The sequence below is a fragment of the Corvus hawaiiensis genome, chromosome 5 (assembly GCF_020740725.1).
Source record: "Corvus hawaiiensis isolate bCorHaw1 chromosome 5, bCorHaw1.pri.cur, whole genome shotgun sequence".
NCBI lineage: Eukaryota > Metazoa > Chordata > Aves > Passeriformes > Corvidae > Corvus > Corvus hawaiiensis.
The window spans coordinates 32,804,778-32,832,107 of NC_063217.1; the positions used below are offsets into that span (position 1 = coordinate 32,804,778).

The 27,330-nt window shown below is 38.1% G+C and overlaps 1 long non-coding RNA gene across 2 annotated transcripts in view; it reads right to left on the bottom strand.

Annotated features, from left to right (window-relative positions):
• The window catches only part of LOC125326558, a 65,043-nt gene extending 40,940 nt beyond the window's left edge, over positions 1–24,103 (bottom strand). The window contains exons 1-4 of one of the 2 annotated variants that reach the window (XR_007203897.1): positions 23,991–24,103; positions 21,139–21,265; positions 20,623–20,680; positions 15,606–15,682 (exon numbers count right to left, since the gene is read on the bottom strand). This is a non-coding gene — a long non-coding RNA (uncharacterized LOC125326558). Of the gene's footprint in view, positions 1–15,605; positions 15,683–20,622; positions 20,681–21,138; positions 21,266–22,247; positions 22,481–23,990 lie in introns of those variants that run through there. The other variant, XR_007203896.1, reaches the window with a different exon arrangement.
• Between the last annotated feature and the right edge of the window lie 3,227 nt (positions 24,104–27,330).

Consider the following 27,330-nt stretch of genomic DNA (forward strand, 5'->3'; position numbering starts at 1 on the left):
CAACTCTTCAGGCACCTGCTCTTTTACTAACTTGCTCCCATAGGGACTGCATAATTGTTCAGGTTGAGGGATTCACAAGTTATGGTGCATTTGGGCTTAGGAGTTCCTAGTGTAATATTTGAATATATGAAAAATTATAGCAAAGAACATAAAGTGGGAAATGACAACTTTTTCCAAACTTCTCTGTGCATGTTACTTCATTTTCCTTTTTACCCAGACATTAGAAGTGCCTATAAATAACTTGATATACATCGTTTCTCTTAGTGCTACCCAGGATTTTTCAAAGATACCTCATTACTCATCGATTTCTGGAACATGAACATTCACTTGATCAATGTCAAATAATAAAGGTTGCCATAGTTCTGTCTTAGCTGACATGAAAATAACTAATGATTTCATTAACAAAATAGATTAAAAGCAGTGATAATCAGTGACAGCTCATTCTGTAGTGGCATCTGTATTGATGCATCTCTGGTGTCTGAAACACTAGACAATTTTCTTTTATTAAATGGAGTTAAAAGAGATTGGCACTATCCTGGTTCCTTTAGGCACCTTCCAGGGAGCTCCTTCTAACACTGTTAGTAGCATGTCAAGCCCAATACTGTTCTCATAATGAAATGTTATTAACACCATGTATTTCAGTGGTAGATTACCACGAGGTGTCTGAAGGGCTGTTTATTTTAGGTTCAATTTCATTTTCCATTTATAATAATAATATAAAACATATCTGGAAGCTTTGCTTTATCTTGAAGCTGATTACACCATTTGTACCTTCTAAGTATGAAATCATACATTTTCACTTCTGAGTGAAGCACAGCTGTGTGTCAGGTGTAGGGCTTTGGGGTGTGACTAAGTGCCACACATATACTGGGACCAATGTGAAAATTAAATTCATCTGTGGAAATTAGTTCAAATGGTGCTTAGATATTTGGACTGTCTAAGGTCAAGAGTGAGTAGTGAATGCATACGTTAAGATCCCAGCATTCAATGAGATACACAGATCACAGTATCCCTAAATTCTGATTCTAATATATTGCAGCTTTGGCTGCTTCAGCCATCATGAGCATGAGTCAGTGGATTGCCTGGGCACAAGTTAGGAGCTCTGCCATACAACACTGCAATATTAAACAGATTTCTCTTGGCTGCTCTTCAGAAATAAATGAAAAATTGAGATGTAATATAACTCGAAATAAAGAGTCAATTTAATAATGATAAGGACTGTCCCCTTATGTTAACTGTTAGACTAAAAAAAGAGAGCAAGTTATCTTGCAATCAAATTTTAGATAAATTTTACGATTTTAAATACCTTGACATCCACAAGAACCCTTACAAAGGCACACAAATTTATAGAAATCATACACTACATAATACAATAATAGAATACATTCCCTAGCAATTTTACTAATTCAGGGTCATCTATTTAGGTATGGATGTTGACACGCATTATTATAGTGACATCCACTGGACCCAAAACATCTTAAATTGTCATGTTTTCCTTGGTAGAACACTATTTGGCAGGAAAAGTTCCAGTACCTGATGTTTAATATTCAGTATATCAGAAATTACCTAATGTATCTAACAGATAATTATGGCTAGTTACAGCAGACTTTGGTAGATCTGCTCTTATGAATTGTTAGCAACGATTAGCTAAATGCAATTTAAAAAGATGTGAGTCTTTGAACATTTGCCTTTTAACTTACTGCAAGTAACTCAAGACAGGAGGAGAAAGGCTAGCAGAGGGGTTATGGGCAACCTACAACAGCCAAGAATATTTTCCAGTTTCTGATCAGAGCTAAAACTCAGGAGCAGTCCCAGGTCTGCATCAGAACCATATAGACTGCAAACTTGATCTTTGACACTAGCAGGAGAAAGCACCAAGCACACTGTGACTCAGCCTGAGCTGGCTGAGGCTTGTTTTAACAGCTGTACAGAGGTCAGTGGCCGCTGCCTGCCCTGTTTGAGTTTGAGTGATGGGAAACCATATGTGTTTAAGACCTGAGAGCCCCAAGGAACCAGTGTGCAATGAACAACAGTCACCTGGGGCAACACAACTGGGAGAGGCCGGGGGCAACTTTCAAACATCAGCTGGGAAGCAACAAGAAAGAACAAACTGTGTTAAGAAAACATGTAAAAACAACCCCAGGCAAACCATATAGTCAGGAGAAGGAAGCTCCATGGCCTTCATAGGCCCAGAGAAGGCCCTGGAATGCCCTTGTTTTACTGAAGGAAAATCTAAGTACAATTCAGATGCAACCGTTTTCTCTCCAAAGTTATCAGGCAAAATGAGGGTGAGCCATTCAGAGCTCTGGGATTATAGGATGCAGCACTGCAAGATATGCACATCAAGAGATAAGCATAAAAACAGCCAGACTGGCTGAAAGAAAGAATTCACTCCACATAAAGCTCTACCTGCCTTATTAGATAACTTTTTTGGAAAACATCTCCCTGTAATTAAATTGAAAGAGGTATGCAGGCAAGTCTTACATTCTCAACTATGCAACAGCATAAACAGCTTGTCCAAGGTCACATAAAAAGGATGAACTGAACCCACCTCTTTCAAGCCCTAATAACCATGTACCATTTAATGAACTTACTAATCATGATACAACTATTGATCTTTCAACTGCTGCTCAGAGGTGCTAGTTACCACATTTTGAAAATTTCCCACTTTGTTTCCTTCCTTTAGTTGAATACCACTCCAGCAGTAAAAACTCATCAAGGCATGTAGTAACAGGACAAGTGGGAATATCTTCAAACTGAGAGTAAGTTTAGATTAGATATCAGGAAGAAATTATTTACTGTGAGGGTGATGGAGCACTGAAACTGGTTGCCCAGGAAGGTTGTGGATGTCCCACGTCCAGAAGTGTTCAAGGCCAGGCTGGATGGGGCTCTCAGCAACCTGGTCCAGTAGAAGGTGTTCCTGACCATGGAAGTGGGGTTGGAATGAGATGAGCTTCAAGGTCCCCTCCAACCCAAGCCATTCTATGATGCTTTGACAGGTTGGATCGCCGTGATTTAATGAGGACTGTTTTCTCTTCATGTAACTCAAATAAATTTAGTTTTACCTAAGGGTTATATTGGAAATCACTGATGTAAATGGAGGAATCATGCTCATTTCAAAAACTGACAGAAGACACAGCTTGAAGGATATTGAGGACAGGAAACCACTCAAAATTTGCATTGCTCTAGCTTGTTATCTCTGTTCCTCTTTAAAATACAGGAAGACATGAGAGTAACCTTGTAATGAATGCTGCCCCTGGTGTTATGCAGCTATATCATATCACTTGCTTGCTTTTCTAAAAATGAGGCATTCAGTACCAGCATCCTGAGTGATGCTCTTTGGTGCGAGAGAAAGGTTTCTGAGTAGTTTAAACTTTAACACGTCTCTAAGAGACAGCTGACTTCACCTCATCTTGTGAAGTCTGCACAGGTAATGGGTCCTGTTCCATAGGATAAGTCATCATTAGCTTTTATAAGCCAGGATGGGCTATAAGGTCTTCCAAACAATTTGGGCTGACATTCCTTATTATCAAAACACCCTTTGCTCACATTTCTGGCAATAGTATGGCGATTCCTGAAACAAGAGATCCTTTAAGCAAAAGTCACTGAGCAATGTGAGCTTTTGAAGTGTTCTGCAAAGCTCAGAAACTAATTTCCTCCTCTTCTCAGGAGTGGATATCTTGAACTCATTGTAGCCTTGGCATGTTCCTGACTCCTGGGTCTGCCCCCACTAAGGTGAAAATTCCCCCACCCAACAAAGCTGTAGTGAACTGTACACACCAAGAACACATGGCACACCAGCTAAGGTCGGGGGAGAGAGATGAACAAAGACTCTAAAGCTTGACTGTCAGCATTAATGTATAAATATAGGGCACACAGTGAGAAAGTGTGTATCACAAACTGTTTGTCTTTTATTTCTCTGGCTACTATAGCCACAGCCACAAGAAATCATAGCAACCACAAACCTAGTATAGGGAGAGAAGCTGACAACTTTCTGTGATTTCTCATTTATATGTATGAAACAAAGATTCATCAAAAATGCAAATAATTGAGAATACTAACACTGAATTAACATTTATATGAAAAGTTTTTTCAGATGGGTACACATCATCACATGGGGATGCTGGATGTGGTCAGGGCTTTAAAGTCAGGTACAATCTTTTTCTAGTAAAGTAGAAATTGGATGTAGCTACGCAGATACTTTTCACACCTATCCAGATAACAAGTTTCACATATTGTCTCTACCACACATATAACCCCACTCCGCATCAAGAATTAAAATAGACTGAAGAGAATTAAATGAGAACATTGTGTCAAAAAGGGACTGCAGTAAAAGTAAGTAACTTCCTTTGGAATTCGCACCTACTTGAATGTGTAATTTTACACAGATGGAAATTTGTTGAAGTTTAATAAAGGACAGCTCCATAGAAGTGATGTCATGAGGAACAAAAGAAGCATAGTGTGATTTACATGTACAGAAATTAAATCACTAAAATACTGAGCAATAAAAATTTGCTTAAGAAATGGGATGGTATAGATATTTTACCGTTCCTTAGTGTTTTGCATCTATTTGCAGTCTTCTAATCTTTCTCATTTAATCAGCCTCACATGGACAGGAGATGCACCAATGAGAACAAGTGCACTTCAGAGCAGAGGATTTGCTTGTCTTTGCCCTTGGTTCATGAAGTGACATCCCTGTATTCTTAAGTTCATAACTGATTCATTCTGATCAACATTTAAGAATGCATTTAGCTTTAAGCATACACTTGAGTAATACTGAATTTGCAAAATTTAATTTGCCTGGTCCTAAACAGAGATGATTTCCCAGCTCTAGTCCCAAGTCTATAAAATAAGAAACAGCTCACAGAGGTCTGTCCATGACTAAGTCACGCACTGCTCACACCACAAAGCTCAAGTGCACAGTCTTGTAGAAACACAAGTTCATATTCTGTAGGAAGCTATTTATTTTTTCTTGCTACTTTATCACCCAAAACTGACTGAAGTTACCTAATGCTTTGTAAAGTCAGCCTTTTATGGACTATTCCCCTCTCACATAGTTCTCGTTCAACATCCTAATCCTGCAGTTTGACTACTAGAAACAAGAAACCATAGATAAAACTACCCAAAACATAGCTTGCTATCATGTTTCAATTATTTTTCCACACTGTTCCTTTAGAAAGTATTCAGGAAAGTTTACCTTTTGATGATGCACTTCCATCCTAGAAGGAAGAGGTGCAAGCAATGAATGACAAAAATAATTGCATTTCAAATTTGCGATTCCAACTAGGAAGTCAATATAGAGGGCATTAACATAGAGAAAAAAAAATCTATTCTCCCTGAAATAGTTCCAGAAAGTACAATATTCAGTTCTTGTTGATGCACAAAAAACATCTTTCCTTCAGACTGGACTCCCTCCACTTACTTATATATTTATTTTAGATTCTTCAAAGCCATGCATGTTCACTTATGTTGCTATGCTACCAGTGTAATACATATGGTTACCAAGGCAGCAGGTAATAGCACTGTGTGTATGTGTAACATGTTAATAATGTCAACACTCTGAACACAGTATTAATATAAAAACTATCAGCTTACCTGGAAAAATTCTAGTTTTAGACTACTATTCAGTTTTTCAAGTTTCAAGTATTTTATGTTCAAGTGTTTTGACAATCCCTTGACAATGAATTATTTAATTCTACAACTTTGCCATTGCAAATTGTTGGTGCCATTTTTGGGCTATGACTAGGTATGTTTCAGTAAGTGCTGCTTTCAGTACTAGAAAACCAAGACATCAATTCACAGTGAAAAGTATTCATGGAAGTGCTGAGCTAGGAGCAGTTTATGTATCAACCATTTATTTATGGCATCCCTTGAAGGATTCTTATTCCCTGTAATCCAGATTTTGGAGAGGAGAAAGCAAGGTTATTAGCTGCAGTATTATGTCTTTTAACCATTACAGCATTCTGAACAAAGCTCTGCTAAAATAAATTTCAAAGAGGGATGTGAGGTACCCACCAAAGCTGCTCTATCACTCCCCTCCTCATCTGGACAGGGGAGAAAAAATATAAAAAAAGGTTCATGGGTCAGTATAAGGGCAGGGAGGTTTCACCCACTGATTATGGTCATGGGCAAAATAGACTTTATTACCAATCAAATCAGAGTAGAATAATGATAAATGAGCCCAAATCTTAACAACCCTTCCCCCTACCTCTTCCTTCTTCCCAGGCCAATCATCACTCCCAAATTCTCTGCCTCTCTCTGTCAGTGACACAGAGGGTAGGGAAATTACTGCGGTTCCCTTTTGACATAATCTTGTCACCTTGATCATCTAGTCCAACCTCATTAAACACATTTTTCCAGGCATATAAAAACATGTCATGTACAGCAACAGCCAGGTCTTTTACAATTTTGGTTTGCATTCCTGGAAATAAACAGCTCAAAATAATAAGGAAGTCCTGAGCCTTGTACAAGTAGAAATGTGGGAGTGACATAACACTGTGAACATGTGGATCTGTACATGCATTCTTATCTCCTGTGAAATAATGAGTATCTTTTCCATGGTTAAGAAAGAAAGGTCAGCTGTCAGCTTTGTACAGCTACAAAATGACTGAGTCTCCAGGGAGATTCAGCAAATATGGGACAATCAGGGCTGAGAGAACAGTGTGAAAACACCTTCATTCTCAAGTCAAACATACAAGGAGAGGCTTGTGAAGGCCCATCAATTTTGCAGACTCTCACTACAAGAAGTTTTAAGGTGATGACTATGGAATTACTGGCAGATCTTTCAGAACCGCAGAATAAAATGGGAATGGAGAAAGAATTTGATAACAGTATGGAAAAATCAAATCTATAAATGTTCCAAACCAGATGTTCATTCATTTGCAGAAGGGTCACACTTCCCACTCCCTTAATGAAAGCTTAATTACAACAAGTCTCTTTAGTTGTATTTTTGAAAAGAGGCAAAGTATCTGACTCGATCACAAGTATCTCCAAGAAGTGACTTTTATTTGTCACTGCAGATTTGGGTTATTTACACAGTTCATTACATACTGACAGTAAGGAGTACAGTAGCAGGACAGAAATGTAGCAGAAATGGCTGTTTGGAAAAACAGCAATTCCAGGGAGAACTATAAATACCCCTGAATGATGAACTATGTATTCAATTCTTAACTATACTGAAAGATGTGTGAAAAGTCATCTCACTTGTATCTATAAATTTCAGGATTGCCTACAAAAAAATTTGCCCAGGCTCCAGAATATTCATTTTGACAAAGGTATTAAATAAATCACCATCTACAATTTGGTTCTTGATCCATCTGCTCCAGGAACATGGTTTGACACAGCTGCAAATTCTGCTCATGGGTGATCTAAGCCCTCTTATTTTTGAGACTGGTTTCCACATACCTGAGAAATATACAGACGTCTAAAGGATGGCAAACGCAGCAGATCGACAGAAAAAGGCTGTTGTCAGCTCTATCTGACAGAAATTACTCCAGATTTTGAAGATCTGACTCTGTCTGGTAGAAACATAAGTGAATAATGTTTCACTCGTTAGCACTACATTCATTAGGTAATTTAAATGCCACAGGTGGGCTCAGTGCTTTCCAATGCATACGTGAAAAATCAGTAAGTCTCCACAGAAACAAGCAAGCATCAGACTACGCAATTTTACCCTCTAGATCAATTTTTGGATGTTATATATAAATAGAAGGAAAGGAAGCTCTTTACAATGGTGAAGTAAAGTGATTATTATAATCAACATATCCAGTGGATGTGATATTAAAAAGAAGAATATCTTAGAGAGTTTGTTTATAATTTAAATAAATTCCGTGTTGCTTTAAATAAACCAGGTGGCAATCTTCAAGCTGTGCTGCAGACACTATAGAACTCACAACAAAAACAAGGATGTGCTTCAGATACAGTTTCTCAGCCTTGGATCCCATTTCAGCTCAGAAAGCAGAGAATGATTTCAGAATGAATTAGCAGTGCCTGCACACATTCTTTAGTTAAAATAGGAAATTACCAAGAGGACAGAGTTTGAATGGCTTTATGCAGGTTGACAGTCACCACTGAATTTCTGGAGCAAATTGCTACAATTTCCATTTTGTTTTCTTGATGTGCTATTCCATGGCCTTCTGACTTTGACAAGCTTTCTCTGCTAAAATGATACAGGTGTTTAACCACAGGTAGTGAGCCCCAAATTGCTCTACCTTACGAAAAAGATCATTAGCTTTTGATCCGTGAGTGAATGCACATATGACTGTAATTAAGTTAAAAATTCAACTAACTTATGGGATGAACCAGGTGTAAATATCTTAAGCCTTCCACAATTTAATTAATTTTAAAGTAACTGAATGAAAAGATGTAGAACCAATAAGTCCATTTTTGCATTAAGAGAAGAGCACCAAGTTTCAAACTCCCCTTGCAATTTCAGAAACTCCTCTTGAAACAATAGGTATGCTTCCGTTCTTCTAAGGTAATATTTGTCTATTGTCTACACCAAAGCATAAAATTTGCAAATATTTTTATTTCAATTTACCTAGAAGCTGTCCTGTTGTTTTTGGTTTGTTTGGTTTTGGATTTTTTTTCCAAAAGCAATGATGTTCTTCACAAACAGAGAACCTAAGCAGGAACAATTAAATACCAGTTAAGTAGCTCAGTCACAAAGTCACACTGATACCTCTAACTTTGTGCTAGTATATTAAACAGCATCAAGACATTTGGCCATAATTATCCACATTATTTAATTGTTGGCATATTCTTTGGTATCATTTTGGCCCATGACAATGCTTGGGCATGGTTCAAGGAAAAGCAGATCTGGTGGTTCTTACCAACACCCAATTTGAACTTGGCTATCCTGCTTTGAAGAAGACACTAAAAATAGTTCTAATTACCTGAAGACCCAAGGAACAGTCTCTCCACAAAATTAGTTACAAAAACATACATGCCTAGATATAAAAATCCAGTGTTGCCTACAACAAAATCCCAGGAGGCTGAGATTGTCTCTCAAGAGACAATCAAGGCAAGGAAAACAAGTGCAAAACTCACAACATCCTATAGCAGCCTCCAATTCACTCAAAAAAATGAAACCAAAAACCAAATCCCTATTACCTAGTGACTGGAAAATCAACTCGGGGTGCTCTTTACATCCTGGAACAGCAGCCAGGAAATCCTGCAGCCCTGGGAGGTAAAAAGACCAATGAGTACGAAGGGACACCTGGCCTTGGGTAGGATCTCTGAACCCCCTCAAACCTCCTCTTAGGAAATAAGCAAATCCTTACAGATTATTCAAGTAAAGGAGGTTTCCTTTAAGGCCATTGTACCACACCAGAAAGAATCCCAAAAGGCAATTTGGAAAAGAAATGTGAATCAGACCCAGAATTCTAGTTTTTAGGGCATTTGGCTGGGAGAAGGCAATCCCAAACTTGAGTCTTTGCTGCCTGGACACCTGATCAGTTACATTCAAGCTCTTCACTGATGCAAAACATTGAAGCAGTCCCTGTCCCAGGCAATTTTCTGTCACCCAGCCCCCGAATGACACTTGGGATGTCCCCTGACTTCCTCAGTCTGGATGAGTCAGGCACACAGGCTCCTTGCTTCCTTCTGGTTCTTTGATCTCAAACATTCAAAATACCACTTTAGGAAAGTGAGACAGTAGACATCAGTTCTGTCAAGCAAAAGAGGAATTAGGCATGAGGTTTCTGTCTCCAAGAGCACCAACACACCAGCCCACCTTGGTGCTGGTTCCTAAGAGCACAAGTCTGACCCTCACGAGAGTACTCCAGGGTGCACACACAGCCTTTCCTTCCCTGCCCTGACAGCCCAGAAGGGTAGGGAAGAGAGGCCCAGGAGAGGCGTAACTGAGCAAAGTGCTGCAGCTGTTTATCTGCCTCATGGGGCTGCCTGTCACCAGGAGACGGCTCCCAAGTGGCTCCATGAGCAAAATCCAGACTCGTTTCAAAGTCATCCCTTTCCTGCCTTCCTTCCCTCTTCTGCTCTTCAGGGATCTGCAAGCTGTTCACATGATCAATCCATTGCATGGCTTTTGTTTTCCTCTGGGAACAGCATAAGTGTCTTGCCTTGCCGCCCCTTCAGTACATCTCTGTTTTTCATCCCTCATTTGTGCAGCCTCCCAAAGTTGTAGGAAATCAAAGTATCCCCATGAGGGAATGGGGTGGGACGGGATGGCAGTTGCCCTGGAGCACAGACATGTTGGGTTGGACTACCTAGTGTAGTGAAACAGGGGCAAAACCCTTTGGTGCAGTGAGGACCCATGTTGTGCCTTCAAATCCTGAAAACTCAGCTGCCTGGGTGTCCCTCCTCCATTTCATGGTCTTGTATAGGAAATGCATCAGCAATAAGTAGCACCTGACCTTGCTGGCAGTGCAAACAAGGGAGGGAGCAGCTGAAACAGCTCCACATTTTCACCTCCAGAATGGTCTGTTGAGGTAGTGACAAAAGCTCCCTAGAGGAGAAAAAAACCACATCAGTGCAGAACCATATTTTCAAGGTCATTGATGAAGTTTCAGAATGTTATATTATGAAAATGAAGTGAAAAAGATGTAGCAGTATGTACAATTGACTCTGTGTCAACAAGGACAAAACTTTTTATTGAAATCTATGACAAGGGGGTTAATAAGCTCTACAAAATGATAAGTACTTTTCAGTTGAATGCACCATTTGAAAGTTTCAGGGTGAAACAGCATCCCGGAAGATGTTCCTGAAAAATTCCTCAAAGCAAGGAGAAAAAAATACTCTCTGATTAGTAATTTGTTGCATGGCTTGAACTGCAGCAACCACCATGTGTCCTTAAGAGTTACTCAAGAAGCAGCCAAGCACTGTGTGCTAGTCATTGCAGTTCTACATGGCACCTGGGCTCAACCTTATTTTGGATCCAGAGATCCAGAGAAAAAATTGCAGTAAGTCACTTCCACTGTGCTATAGATAAGCTTAGATTAGTTTGTCTCCGGGTAACCAGCACAAATAGCATAATACAAGCATGACAGTGATGAACTAGACAAATTATGCATGTTTACATCATGATGCACAAACTGTTGGTTTGTTTATATTTTTTGTAGAGCGTTTTTAAATATCCTAACTATGATGCTTAAGAGTAAAGTATTTTTTTCTCAGTGACTTTTTATTGTTGTTCAAAATCCAAGAATAATCAGAGATAAAACAAGCATTCAGAGATGTTAGAGAACTGCTCCCACCTTCTGAGCCTGAACTATGCCATTTGCTTTTCAAAGTACTCTGATCAGATTTCTGAATTCTGTTCATATGAAACAGTAACCAGCAAATCAAATACTGTAACTATTTGCTTTGCTGAAAGCGGTTTAAGGTTGCATTGGAGGTTGTAAGAAACAGTGAAGAAGAGAAAGAACATAATTTATATTTTAAAATACACCAAGAATGGTCACAGAGCAATAAACGGCACAAAAAGCAGTAAGTCAAAAAGGGGACTGAAAGAAATGCCAACAGAACCACACTTACACTAAATGTCCCCTTTGCACAATGATGAAAAGCAAAGGCTGAACTTGACAAGGCTGAAAATGAGTTTGACAGCCTTAGACAATAAACGCAAGATGACCTTGGCTGCACTGATTTGAGTAAGCAGTTGTAGACAGATGGCCAAAAGAAAAATATCTGAGTACTTTCAAGTACAAAATATTCCTGGGACTGTAAAGACAATCTTGCTTTTTACAAATGAGGTCTGAAGAGTCAAACTAGATGTCACAATGTAAAAAATGCCAAACATTATCTTCAGAAACAATCCAAAATATCACAGTGTAAACACAAAAATATCTGGCACTGGGTAGAAGATACCCAATTATAATAACTGCAATTCAGATAAAACAAAAAATAGTAGAGCTCTTGTTCTTTGCCCATCCTTGGTAGAATAGTAAAGAGGATGTATTTGGATGACAGTGGAAATTTTATCATATCTCTTTCTGCAGTTAAATTAATGCAGAAAAACCACTTAATAGTATTGAAAGTCATTATATATTAAATTTTAGGAAAAACATTAATTCCAAATAAAGTGGATTAATTGCTAGCAATTTAGAGTGAAGGGGAAGGGTGTGACTCTTGGAGGTCTGTTCTAGGTATCCTCAGCTACAAGATACATGAACTGTTTTGTCAAATCTTCCCATTTTCTTAGGCCTTGCCTTTCAGTGATTTCACTCAACAGTTTTCTTCAGCAGCACTATAAGCCGTGTTCTCTTTTGAATCTGCAGGTGCACTCAAGTGTTTCTTCTGTGCATGTTTCCTTGCTACGCCAGTAACACACTCCTCACCAAGTCTGTTAGGATTTCAAAGACCTTCAGTGACAGAGCCTTTAATGTGCCCCAGGTTTTCTGCAGGTAGTTAGATCAGCTTCAAGATAGATGGGGGTACAAACATTATTATCACACTGCCCAGAGGTGTGCAGACTTCAAGTAAATTTGAAATCATGACTTCTGTTTCTCTCCTGTCTACCAGGAACTGCAAAGGGCTTTTTGTGCTGGAGAAATATTTCACTTACGACTTTCACTTATTAATTAGAAATCTGCAAAAATGAGACGATAATTTTTAATATTTTGGTTTGCGGAACTTCCCTCCACAGCAGTGAGCCCTCACAATTAATCATTCATTATACTCTGCTCATTCAGTCTGTGGATGATGTGCCATTATAGTTAAGTTTTTTTTCCTCAAGAGTGACTTGCATTGCTAAAAATATGCAGGAGGGAAACAAACCAAATTGATATTTCATCCTGCATGTTGTGCTTGTTCTTTTGGAAAAAAAATAAGGACCCCAGAAGTAACATAGTATGCAAGTATTTTAATGAAAGCTCAACAGCATCTCAGAAATAGATTTGCTTTTTCTTTCTTAAAAACACCTGAGAATTTGTTTCAGGTCCCCCAAAAACATATCAAAGTACTTTTCAGCACAAGACCATAAGGGACTTTTTAGGTCAAGCTTCCTTAGATTTACTTGCAAGCCAACTTTGCATCATTCATATATATCAAGTATATCATCAGTCCACTGTTTTATTTCTACAGTCCAGAAATAAAACTACTTTCAATGTGTTTTCCATTAAAAAAGCTATTTGTCGTGGTCTAAATAAGCCTTCAAATGTATTTTGCATTATAATTCTAGAACTAAACATTAATCATAGTTGAAATTATTATGGCCAACTATAGTTTTCTAATTGTATGTGCTGTGAGAATTCATAACCTTCATATGACTAAAAGAAAATAATGTCTTTAAATGACAAACTGCTGAAGGGTTCTTGCCAACATTCTTCACAGAGCTACCAGACAGTATGTTTTAATTTCTGTTACAGAAAGATGCCATTAAGAACATTAAAGCACCTGCATAAGGTTTACTAGAATGTAGCAATGGTAACATGATAAATGACCTTACTTTTCACAGCTTTTCAGACTGTGGAAAATTAACTGGGGTACAAATGCATGCCTGCACCAGCAAACTGTGAGGGTGAAGACTAGTGGTAGTCAGAACATGAACAGAGATGGACAAACACCAACCACAGAGCCTATTCCAAAAAATAAGTTAAAAGACAAAATTCTGTAGTTTGCTGCAGGTTTGACATCTAATTCTGGTGACAAGATATATGATGGTACAATGTAGGCATCCTAACTGAAATATCCCAAACCCAGGTTTCTGCCTTATTTCTCTTTTCAAGGGAATGAGGAGAAGAAGAAGCAATGGAGAATGGGATGGGAAGGGAAGAAAACAGCTACAATTTCAGCTCCACGTCTGGAGCACCAAAGCATAAAAGATATTCTGTATTGACCTGAACATAACATTTGAGAAGAACAGTAGCAGCAATAGAAGTCAAAATGAATGCTGCACATCTGTAATTCATATTGAATAGTACTGGTGTTAATTATGGATACATATCTTGTATGTATGTTGAAAGCTAAAAATAAAATCATATTTTTCTGTTCTGGTAAACTCTCAGGCTTCTTAGAGCACAGGCTGTGGGAATTGGAAGGGGTCTGTTTCTTGATTCTTAACAAAAAATACATAGCCCTGCTTCTTAGGTCCAAAAACTCTGTCCAAAACCCTGTTTTCTATACATTTTACATTTATATATTGATGAAAATATGTGTATTATAAGTTTAAAAATCTTGTAATTATTTTGGTATTTCTTTTTATTTGTTTCATTCAGGACCAGAACTTGCAAATAAATATACTTGTGCTTTGAATTCACAGGTTAGAATCTCGGTTCTGCTCATTTTGAATTTCTGTTGCTAATCCATTTGAAATTGCTTCTGCTCTAGAGAGGAGCCCTCTCTACAGATCAAAAGCCTGAGGAAATTTGCAAGTTATTTCAGATGTAACAACCTCCTACCTAGCTGCCGTTCTGACTCTTCCTCATTTCTGTTAGCAAACCAAGTTCTAAATACATCCAACAGTATCAATATCTCAAAACATATTGCTGTTTTGTGAAGGCATCTAAACATAAAAGCTGAATGCTGTGATCAGTGGTGAAGGGTGAATGATACTACAGTGAAACTCCCAACCTGTCTGTGACTTACATTTCTAGTGGTTGGGCCAATTTCTCTATGACGAGAGGTATGAGCAATTACTTTCTGTTACACATTTTCATCTAAGAGAAAAAAAATTCCATGCAGCCCATAAAATAGATTTTCAAAGCATAAAAGTTTAAGGTCTGCTGTCAGACTTTGATACAGTGAATGGTTTTGGCTGGCATGAAAATTAAAAAAAGAATGACCTGTTAAAACCAATTATTGTTATCTAATACAAAACATCACTCTTCAGGGCATGAGCCAACCAAGTCACTTTAAATAGGAATAAATGTTCACTATTAGATTTCTGTTTCCTTCAGCTAAAATCTAGATCCTACTCTTTTCTCAAAAGAGTGTATCAAATGGAGATATCACATGTAAATACCAGTCTCCTAGGCAAATGTGGGATAGGGTAGTCAAAATTCATATGTTTACTTTAGATTAAATTCTTTCTAGCATAATTGAGGCAATGAAACCGGAAGTGGAATTAACTTGTGTATTTATATGTTTTAAATTGTCACTTCTTTGCTGAATCAATGTTGCACTTTTTACTAGAATGAGACTAAGGTCACCTGACATCTCTCCTTTATACAATTCATACTTTTTTTACAATCCATATCTAAATAGAAAACCACAGCTATGTTAATTTTCACCTGTTACATCAATGAAACAAGTGAAAAGTTATGTTTGGCTGACCACATTAATTCCATTCTCTGTGATATTGCCTGGAAGTGTTAATGCACCTCATCACCTTGTAGGTCCTACTGGGCCACTTGTACCTAAATGGATCCTCTTTTAATCTGCTAGAGATGAGAAACTGAATACTCTGTGTAGATAATTATATATAGATCTCCTGGATAAAATAGCACAAAGGTTACATAAACACATACATTAAAAAAAATGAATACATGTATTTTTTTACATATATCCAGATGTAGGCATGCTTCTGAATATATTGTAGGAATACAAAGGTATTTAGAAAGCAGTAAGAATTTGCTTATTGAAAGTCAATTCATTTTTTTAATAATTATTAAAAATCACAGTAAGTAAGTACATGGTGCATACTTTACCTTTATCAGGACTGGTCAGAATTTTGAGTTCCAACTGTAGTGATACCCACAGTGTACACTATCTCTTGCTACAGCATCTGAAAGGCAAAACACTGTAAAAATATGTAAAATAACACAGAAAAAGAACTCTAATGAAAAAATTGACCACCTAAAAACATTTTTCAGATGGATACACAACGAACTAAACCACCTCATCAGCCAGATTTGGGAAACGTGGTAATTAAGATCTGTGATAATCATGTGGGAGAAAACTGACTGCTTCACACACACAGCCCTTACACATACACACAAGCTGCTCTCCATAATATTCCACTGAGAAAACTGAGCTGTTGAAAAGATTCATTTTGTAGTGGATACTTACAACTCAAAATGGGGGCAGGGAGAGTTGTCTTAAGAATTTGACTGACTCCATTTCCACCAGCAGAGGTTTTACAATCAACCTCCTGTTTCTTAGAGTTTCTTTTCACTTTGCAAACCTCTGAACACATTGGAATGTGACATTTACTTGAAATATCTAAGTGACTCTTCAGTGAGTCATTCTGCAAATTACGTTTTTCTTCAGCCTCTCTAGGATACACAGCCCTAAGTTCCAGAAGTGAAATACAAGGGAATAATCAGCTGCATTTCCCATCATTACAATGCTGACCTTCATTGCACTTTCACAGAGAGGTCTGATTCAGTGATTCCAGCTCTGTTTTGCTGAGCATTCACCCTGTGCAATACACTAAAATGTATTTCCTCTCATAAGAAATTTTTTTGTCTGTTTTTCATTCCAAAGCTATATAGTATTCAGTTGCTTTTTTTGCACTTAATACTAAAACAAAGGGAAAATGAACATTACAGTGCTACCAAGGACCAAAGTGTCTCCATCCACTCATGAAGTAGAGTGAATGTACTCTATAGTTATCTTTTGCCTTGCAAGACATACCCTCACTTATTCATTCACCAGAATTAAAGGTTATCAATCTTTTTGGGTTTTTGCATCATCTGTATCTCACTGGATAGAAAGTAGTCCTTTGATCACAGAACAAAATTTCCTCTCTGTGGCCAGAACTATGCAATTATGTATATTGCATATCTAAATTCTTAGAGTCGTGCCCATTTTTAATTCTCCAGAAAAGAAGATAAACATCTGTAACATTAATCTGTTATCCACCTCTAAAACAAAAATTCTCCTTGATTCTTTCCACAGAAACACAGACTAGAAATTGAAGATTCATTTAAAAATGAAAAAAAAGGTTTAAAGAAACAGTATTTTCTACTGAATTTTTTTCTAATACAAAAGACTTTCTATTTCCCAAATAAGGACCTACAAAACCCACCCCCATCTTCCTTCTCTCTTTTTATATTTATCTCTTCTCCTTCCCAGTATTTCTCTTTTCCTTTGTCTTATACTGTTTTTGGGATAAATTTTACTGATCTGCTTTGATTTAAACTTTGTGTGGCCTTGCCACCTTTTAATCAGGATAGAGAGCATGAGCGTCACAATTCCAAAAATTCTGCAGGGAACAGTCTGCATTGCAAAGTGACTTGCACTGAACAAAATGCAGCTGCTGGAGAAGTGAAAGGTACCGCAAAAATAATCCCCCTTTTTTTTCTTCATGCAGCAATAGTAGATTTTACACTGAAAACCAGCAGCAAATATCTCCTTATGTCCTTTAGACTGGATGCAGCAATCATTCAGGCATCTGCTCAACCTTAAACACACAGTTATTCAACAGAGCACTTTACCTAAATTGATTCTTCACTGTCCTACCCTTGCATAAATATTCTTAGCTACTTGAGATGAATTCCAAGCGCATATATTGGTACTGCCTGTGATTCCATGTACTTAAGTTTTTGGGAACCCTCTTTACTTACCACGCTCTAACAGCAAAACTACAAAATGAAAGAACTTGCCATTTTATATTGCCACCTATGAATTAATTAATTAACATTAATTATAGTTGCTTTAGGGGTTTTAATCATTCAAGTCAACACATACAGTCTTAATTGTTACACACATTTTGAATATTTCATTTATTGATGGTTCAAATTAGCACTAAAAGAAAGTCTTCCTCAGTACTTTACGAATTTCAGAGTATTCATAGCAGAAATGACCTAAAGTGCTAAATGTGTCGTTGTTAAATCCTTTGTGCTTTCATGCATTGCGCCTGTAACTGATAAAACAGCATGATGCTTCTTCAGGGAGGAGATTTCAGTCAATTCTCATGTAGGAAAAAGAGGCAGCACCATAACACTTTCCATTCTTTTCTCTCTGATGTAGGGACAGAAAAAGTCCTGGCTAGAAAGTAATGCGTTCTGCCAGTTTTTGTCAGTGTTGGATTTTTTACTGAAAATGCTTTTATCTTCACAGCAAAATATCACCTTTGGTTTCCTCCTTAATATCCAGCAAGTAGCACTCTGGCCACCTAGGGATCAAATCAAGAAGCTTCTTTTTCCAGAAAGTCAACTAAAGGTGGTTTTAGACCATGCAAGCCTTAAAAATAGTCAGATAAAACAAGAATTTCAAAGTGTCAAGCCTAAGGTTTCTCTTGATCCCGACTTTATGTCAGCTTTGTCTCCTAGACCCTGTACATTTTGTTGCAAATCCTTCCATTTCCTTTGATCCTCACCTCTCTCTATCCAGCTGGAAGTCAGAGCTCTGTTTGACCTGGTGTTACAGCGAACAAGTCAACAAAGAGAGCTCTGTTTCCCCAGGTAAAGTCCTGAGTCAAAATCCCAGGTCTGGAAGAAGGTAGGATTACACCTCTAGCATGATTATCTTTCCCTTGTCACAGAAGAAATCCTGTAAATGCTAATATCTTCAAGTCCTTCCTCATACTTCAAACTGTGTACAAACGTATTTCCTTTATTACCTTTTGTGTAACATTATTTCCAGTCCGGGACTAGCAATCCAGGTGCACTCAATATGGAACTTTGCATTATTTAACATAAATTTTACTAACAGGGCATAGTAGCACAAAGGTGTCCTCAAAGGTTAGAACTCTCTCCTCTCTATTTCAAAGCTGGAAGTATAGTAGCAAGGAATAAAATAGAGCAGAAAGCTCCTGAATCCAAAGTCTTAGACAGTAGGTGAGAACAAGTGTCTGATGCAACAAGAAAAAGGTCAGAGACCTCTGTGCTTTGAGCTGTGCTGTTCCCAAAGGTCTAAGCTGCACTCACTCTGAAACTGAACTGTGTGGTCAGTCCTGAAAGCAATTGGACTGGAAAGTGTGAGAGTAGTCCAGACAATTTTAGATTTGTTGGCTGAGTGGCTAAGAGTCTTAAAATTCGTTTTTCCTAAAATCTCCGGGTTATGGCTTCTCAAGACTGCTAAAGTAAAATCTGTGAGATTCACTTTTTCCTCTCTTTTCCTATGCCATGAGAAAAATTAAATATGCAATGAGACAGAAGCTGGTATTCCATCTAAAATCCAATAAAAGAGACAATGTATGTTTTAATAATCACCTTTCCTGTCCAAAAAAACCTTTACTGTAAAACTAGTATTTTAAGTCCCTCTCAAATATAGAGCCATTCCTTACAAACACTACTGCATTTGCTTGAGGAAATGTGTTATTTACTCAGACCCAACACAGGCAGTCCAAGTAGCAGCCACTTTGCATTCCTGGTGTAGCAGAAGAGACAGGCTGAGTCCAAATGAGTAAGATGGTAGGTCCTCTGCTCTTAACATTTCTGTTGTGCCTGCGAGGTATGAAATAAATCTGAGGCCTTTTCAGCAGACTATAAACAGAATCAGGATTTTCAGGATTAACACAAGATTTTTTTTTTTCCCAACAGAGCAAGTGAAAATTCTTATTAAAAAATGAAAAGCATTCTTTCAGCTCAAATATTAACTAAAGACTTCACAAATTACAAAACTTGCTACTATACTGAGTGTATGATTGCCAGGGAATTGAAACTGGTCACAAAAGAAATCTGAAGATGACACAGTTTAAGGTAAACGCATTTATAAAGCTGGTGAAAAATAGCACCATGTTTCTTTCACTTCAGGAAAACACTGTAAAAGAATTATCTGAGACTGTTAGAACAAGATTCCCTCAGTTTCATCAGAAGAATTTATAAATTCTGCAGATTTAGGTGTTTAAATGCCTGTAGGAATGCTTATAAGCTTATTAATACTGAACTTGAAAGCAAGTAGGAAGACCATAAGCCATATACACCATAAGATGAAAAAAATCTTACCCTAAATTCCTCCCCAGTTTATTTTCAATACCTCTCTAAGCTTAATTCATTAGAATAGAACACTTGCACAAAAGCAAATGGGGGATAATGACATAACAAAATATCTGAGTGCAGTGTTGTTATCTATTCAAGCTCAGCGATAAGAAGATAAAATGCATAGAAGGTCAGGCCACAAGCAAGAGCCGTAATCAAGTTTTCCAACTCTTCCCTGATTTTTTTAAGTAGCATATGCTTGAGGTGACAGAGACAGCCCTTCTCTGATGACTGTCTAATGATATGGGAGACTTCCAAGGAGATCAGATCTCGGCTTCTCTCTGTTCTGTGAAAGGTCAGCAGCTTCTCTCAGCAACTTATCCTTTTGGCTCCCTTATTTGCTGAAAAATGGACAGCATGAGAATGAAACATATTTGATTCACCAAATAGACTTGCTTTGAAGTTTGACCTGAATAATCTTTTAGATTTCATTCATCTGCCAAGGGATAAAAACAATTATTCATACAGCTTTACTGTTAGCACCCTAATGCATGATTAACTTTCGAAAAATAAAAAACAAGTATTTTTTCCCTTGGTTCTGAAGACTTGACATAACCTCCACATTTCACGAGAAACATGCATGTCTTTGAATCCTGAATGGTTCCCAGGATAATAAGTTACATCTGTTTTACACAGTGACTAAGCCTTATAAGTAACAGAGTTTCAGCCCAGTGAAGCAACCAAAGTAACAGTCTGTTACCAGAACGATCTTCAGACAATAGTCACCACTAATGATAAAAGCTCTTGGGCTGAGACAAACAGTTCATAACACCACCGAGGAATGTAGAGAGACACTTACCAAGTGAAGTTCCTGGTTACTCATGCAGGTAGTGGGGAATGTTCTGCTTTGTAGACATCTGTACAGGGCAATTTAGCACCATTAATAAGCGCCCCAGTGCCAAATAAGCACAAAAAAAACCCAAAGAGAGCAAGAACACCATTGCATCATGACTGTGCTGAATCCAGGCTAATTAGCAGAGCAGATCTCTGAGCTCTATGAGCAGAGCTAATTCACTCTGGAAGAACACTAATTGCTTCTGGACCCCACTGGGCTTTTGCAGCACACTGGGCAGCCCATGGCACCACCTGGACATGCCAGGTCACACAGACTCTGGCTCAGGGATCACCTACAGGAACAGAGAATACAGAATAGAGAAGACATAGGATGATATCCTGCAGAGGGAAGCCCTGCCCTCACGAAAGGGAGAGGTGAACTACTCTCCAACTTGAATGGGGCCAGCATTTCCCTTTCCTTGGTGTGAGTCCTGAGCTGTTCTACTAAGCATCAGCTACTTTTATAATCGTAAGACTTTACCTCTGAGTTCACTTCAGCTGGAATTTTCTGCTTAATGTGTATGGATTGTCTCAGCCGCGTCTGAAGTGCTCTGACCCTCAGGGTCAAAAGTCCATGACATCTGTTTTATTTTTGCAACATAACAAGGCTGGGTTTGAGACAGGAAAGAAAAGGATAATTTTTCAAAAGAAACTGCAAGTAAAAGGTAGATGAGGAGAATGTAAATGTTGCCCTGAAATATAGCTGGGACAGTTCAAGCTGGCTTCTGTAGTTTTCAAAAAAGTGCCAGAATAACCACAAATGGTGGTAAATCCTTAATGTGCTTCCTTGGACTTTGAACATCCATCAGCAAACTGTAATTTGTACTGCTACTCTTTCATTTTCTTTCTGTATTATATATTCATTTATATTACCTTATAGTGCTGATGGGCAGAATGGCCCTTTGTATTTCCTCTCTTTTCCAATACTTTAGTATTTGAGGGTTGTGTTTATGGAATAAAGTCCAAAAGCTAAGAATACTTCATTTTCTTCTCTTGCTTGCTTTATTATATATTTGCATGCTTCAATTGCCAAAGTATATTTAGCTCTCTCAGTCCATCCCTGTTTTTTCTCAACAGTAATTTTTTTTTTACTTAAGGTCTTTCATTAATCTTCCCCTGAGTCATAAATTTTAGTCTTTTTCTATGGCTTAAAATGGCCATGGAAGGTCCAGTCTTTGTACACGTACTGCTTAACACCAACACATAATCCAGTTTCTTCTAACTCCTTCTCTGATGTCAATGAAGTCTGCTGACCTCCCATTTTATCTTCAACAAACAATTATTCCAGCAGATACTCAATTAATTACCTCACACAAAGGTTTTTTCTATGATGTTTGCTTTCATAGTAAACTTACACAGTAGGGGGAAAGCAACTTAGCCCTTCTGGTATAAAGAATATTTTTGAAATCACAAAAAATGGTCTTTGAGGTGAGGGTGCTCGTGCCAGGAGAAGAAGTAATGATAAATAAAAGTGAGCAAAATTGAAGAGTTATTTAATGTGGTTATTTAGGCTTGTATTCTTACAACTGTATGCAATATATAGTGAAGGGAATTCATCAGAGACCACGATGGCTTAAGAATCCTACTCACCGAATAAAAAGTTCAGGCCTGATGGGCACACTGAGAACCTGACTTTCCACATATATCACCCAGGTGTGGTGTGAAGGTTTTTCCTTTTTATGCAAATCAGCTGCCAACAGCGTCACCATCTGCACCTTGGGTGAGAGCTGTTCTCATGCGGGCTGTGAGACAACCAGCAAGCCTAACCCCACCAGTGCCTAGCTGCTTCAAGGTATGGCCTCCAGAATCTTTTGGCATTTAAATCAGACCTGTTGTGATAGAAAATGCAGTATTTCTTGTTACTGCTTAAAAGGCTCATGTGTGTGCCAGATGTGCTCATCTGAGCTTGCTGAGAAAGTGACTTTTTACATGGGCAGAGAGTGAGAGCACAGGGAGGAACAGTTCTAAACTTATAGAGGAGAGTTGTATACTAGATATTAGGAAGAAATTCCTTACAAAGAGGGCAGTGAAGCACTGGCACGGGCTGCCCAGAGAAGATGTGGATGCCCCATCCCTGGAAATATTCAAGGCCAGGTTGGGTCGGGTTCTGAGCAATGTGAGCCCCTGCACATTGCAGGGGGATTGGACGAGGTGATCTCTAAGGTCCCTTCCAACCCAAACCATTCTGTGGTTTTCTAATTAAAGATGCAAACAGAAAAATAAACATTCAAGTGATCATGGAAACTTGCCAATGGGGATTTGAAGCAAGATTTGGATGGCATTTTCAAAATGTCAAGTGTTTCCTACACTAGAAAGTATGCAATCAGGTGCTCTAGAAAATACAGTCAGGTGTTCCTTTCTTTTAACTTAGAGTCTTTGTACAAGTACAATTGCATTTAATTATGATAAATGAATAAATGCCATAAAAATTTTCAAAAATATTTAATTTGTTCCAAAAATATCATAATGTTTTTTCAATGGTTTGATTTTCCCAGTGGCCTGAAAAAAATAAAACTGACCTCAAATGTTAGGAAAACCAACTTCATGATATACCTAATGAAACTATCATAATATTCATGAGAAATCTTTTCAGTCTAAAAATAAAGAACATCTGAAAATCCACTTTGTTTTATGCTGTTTTACTTTCTGCCTTGCTAGCCTAATTGCAGAGCACAGAAGCAAAAGCCCTTCAATACAATGTCTGGAAGAGATACCAGGCACCCTAATTTGACTAAAGTCTCTCTGGATACTTAGTCTTAGTCACTTAGTCTTAGTTTTTTCTTTGAACTCTATATGTGCTTATAAATTTGATAGGTACCTTCACAACAAAAAATTGATCTGTAGCTGTTAAACTGTCTGAGATATGACTCCTTTCTACAGATTGACACAAGCCCTTTTTCTGTCTCTACCACACTTAAAGCCTTCATGGGGAACTTTTCACGCACTGAACATTAATGAAATGGAAAATGGAATTATCCAAACCAATCAAAAATGTCTGGTGACTGGACAGAAGATGCATAAGCAACACTGAACAAAACAGCAGATCTATTATTTACAGAACTGATCACAGCATCTGAAGCACATATTTCAGTAAAGTGCCAGCAAATGATTTTAATATTGATAGTTTATTGCACATTCTTATCATACATTTTATTTTTTCCTAAAAAAAAAAAGACTAGTTATTTCATTTTCTGAAAAAGAAAGCAATAAGTGTGTGCACATGAAAAACTTGTTCATTTATCCTCTATATTCATCTGTCACTTCCCTCTCATCTGCATAGAAATAATTAATTTTAGTACAGAATCACCCATGTACCATAGTCTAGAAACTTACTTGTGTTGTTTGTTCCCGCAATCTTCATTAAGGAAGTGTAGTTGCACCTCTCTACAAAATGTAATTATCTCATTAAAAGGCTTTCTCCCCATCCAGCTGGCCTTAAAATGTTTTGCTATGCTGTAACCAGAGATGAATAAAACAAGAATCAAAGTTATAAGAGTTAGTGAAGTGAGCTCAGCTCATGGAGAACGCAAGCCAGACATAGATTGCTTTAGATTGGGGAAATGCCCCTAATACTAGCTCAAGTCAAACAGATAAGCTGAGTCCATTTATAATGACTGGTTATCCTGTAATACTTAGGGCTACTAGAGAATTTTTGTTCTTAACAGCATATTTACTCAATCCTTTCCGTTAAATTCATAGGATATAATCTAGATTTTTGCTTGAATAAATGAAACATCATGTGTTAGACATTTTGCAAATTAACCTTTTGCACTGCATCAAAACCTACACCCAAAAATAGGCTGCTTTGATGCCACATACAATTGTGAGTAATAAGGTACTGAAAGAAATTCACTGAAAATTAAGTGTCTCACTATCAGGCAGACCTGAGTCATTCTGCTCTGGGTATTCCTTGTGTTCAAACAATGCATTTAGAAAACATGGGTTATCTCTCTATAACCTTGTCTGCCCGAAAGTATGTATGATGTATAGCATTGTAAGTGCACCCAGCAAACACTGATGGAGTCTCCCCATCAATGCAAACACAGATACAGCAGCTGAAAATATTGCTCTAATTTCTGTCATGGTTTAAGCCCCACACAGCCACTACCCTCTCCCCAGTCCTCTCCAGTGAGAAAGACAAAAGGCAGAGATTACAGGTTGAGATAACAATTTACTGGAAAAGCCATGAGATAACATAGTAGCATCAAAAATATTAATTACAAAAGTATACCAAAAAGAGGGTGATTTTCATGCAGAAAATGCTCACCAAGTCCAACGCAATGTGACCTCAGCTGGTGCCTCCCCACTACTCCCTCCACCACATTTTTTTTCCCAAGCCTGAGACAATGAAAAGCAATGATGGACAAACCATCCAGTTGGGACCAGTGCCACCCCGCTTCTCTGCTCACCACCTGCTCCCCCAGAAAAGGACAAAATCACTGTGAGAGTCTGCATGTCCCCTTTTTCTTCCTCCTGAGCCTCCTTCCTCCTCAGAAACAAGAATCCAGTACTTCCACACCCACTAGTGATTGGCAGTATAGAAGAAAAACCTACACTAGAATAACAAATATGGCTCCAGGTTCCACCCCCTCATGGCTACCACCAGAAAACTAACCCTGTCCTGACCCAAATGAGGACAATTTCCTAATGATAAGCAATAATAGCAGTAGTAGCAGTAGTATTTACTCCAGAAACTTCCACAAGTCATGCCAGAGCACAGAAGTGCAGAGAGGGATCATAAGTGATAGTCTTGAAGGGACAAAATGGTAAATGACATGCTTCAAATAATTAGCTCTGTCAAATCCCAGTTTCAACTACAAGATTACCCTACCCATCTCCTTTCCAACTGTGCTTCTCCCGGCGTAATTTATCTATATCTGTAGGTCTGGATAATGTTGATACAGGGTTCACTTCTGGAATGGAAGAGTGCACCAAGTCATGGCATATCCCCTGTCTACCAAGGCTGCTCTCAGGTTTGGAGTGCTCCAGCAGAGCTTGTTGACCTTTGAGGAACCAGTGACAGTGATCTAAATATCTTTTTAAAGTCTGTACTATAGATAAAAGGGAATGCAAGAAGTTCAGGTCAGATTTGCTGTACTTAAGTTCTGGTGGAAGATTTGGCCTACATTTTTACTTCAGGAGATTTCCCTTGATCTTGTCTGGACATTTACATAGTATCGCCAGGCCGCACACATGACAGCTGTGAGTCAGATTTTTGAAAATAAGGAAAAAAACTTTAACATCAGGAGGATTTTTGTTCAGAAAAACTGCTTACAAATACTAGTGGGAGCTTGTAAGCCTCTAGAATGGCTATAGGTTATGTTTTTCAGCTTTTTTCCCTGCTGCCACAAGAGACAGAAATGTGCTTTCTATGTATAAATATGACCTTCCCACAGTCCAATGAACCTCACTGCTGCAGCTTTAAAAGGGAATATCAAATACAGAACATTCTGTAGAAATAAAAAAATAACCAAAACCGAGTATAAAATCTTTATATGTCAGTATCAACTGTATTTATGAGGACACTATAAGTTATTTATTTTACCAGTGCTTTCTCATTAGGTAGTGCCTGGAGGCTAACCAAGATGAGCTTCTGTTGTATTATGCAGAGTAATATAGGAGTTCAGAAGCAACAGAAAAGGTTGCAAAAGGAGTAATTTTCTTTTTTTTCCAATCAACAGATAACAATACTCCAAACTGAAGTTCTGCTACTACCTTAAGAATGTTCTCTATTTTTCCCTTGTATGCCTCCATAACCTAAAGTAAATCTCTGTTTACTTTATGTTCCACTAAAATCTTCATTTGCATGAAAGGGAATGCACCACACATGCAGGTTCAAAATGTATTGCCAGTCCAGCTAATGTTTTAATAGCTTAATAATCCATATTGTCCAATTAACACAGAAAGTCTATGTTAATAATACAGGAATAATTGCTTTAGGAAGAAAGTAGCCCTTCCAACTACATACCCCTTTTCTCTGATGTGTGCTTACCCTTCCTATGCTCCCTTGCATCCAGAGGTCGATGGTTTCTGGCTTCCCTGTGAGGTTTCTGCTGGATGGAGGGACGTTGTACATACAGCAACTATCACATACTCAATCCTTAACTGAGAGAAGTACGATGTTGATGCTGGGTATTCCAAAGATCCTCTTGAAATTATCTTTTATGCATTTTATCATGGTGTGTTTCTCTTCGCTTACCAGTCAAGTTTGAACAATGCCCCCCCAGCCCTGATACCCCAGCATGCTGTTGTTTGTTTAACAGTGGTTCTCTTTGGCCTTTACCACACTCAGTTTCCCATCACTCAAGCCAAAAACAGGTCAGGCAGCAGTCACTGCTTAGTTTAGCACTTCACAGTGTTAAACTAAGCCCCAGCCGGCTCAGGCTGAGGCACAGACAAGTGCTGGATAACCAGGTCAGTGCAAAGCCTGGTGCTTCCTCATGCTAGTGGCAAAAATCACATTGAATGGACAATTAACTCATAACTTTATATTAGTCATATTTAGGCCTATTTTATCTTCTCATTTACCTTTGTTCCTTTCACTTTGTTATGATTTTATATGGACTTGAGTCTTCTAAACAAAAACAACAACTCTTGAAGCAGGGAAGAAAATGAAGTCCATAATAAAAAATTCTGTTGCTTGGAGGAGATTGAGAACCAGTTAAAGAATGGG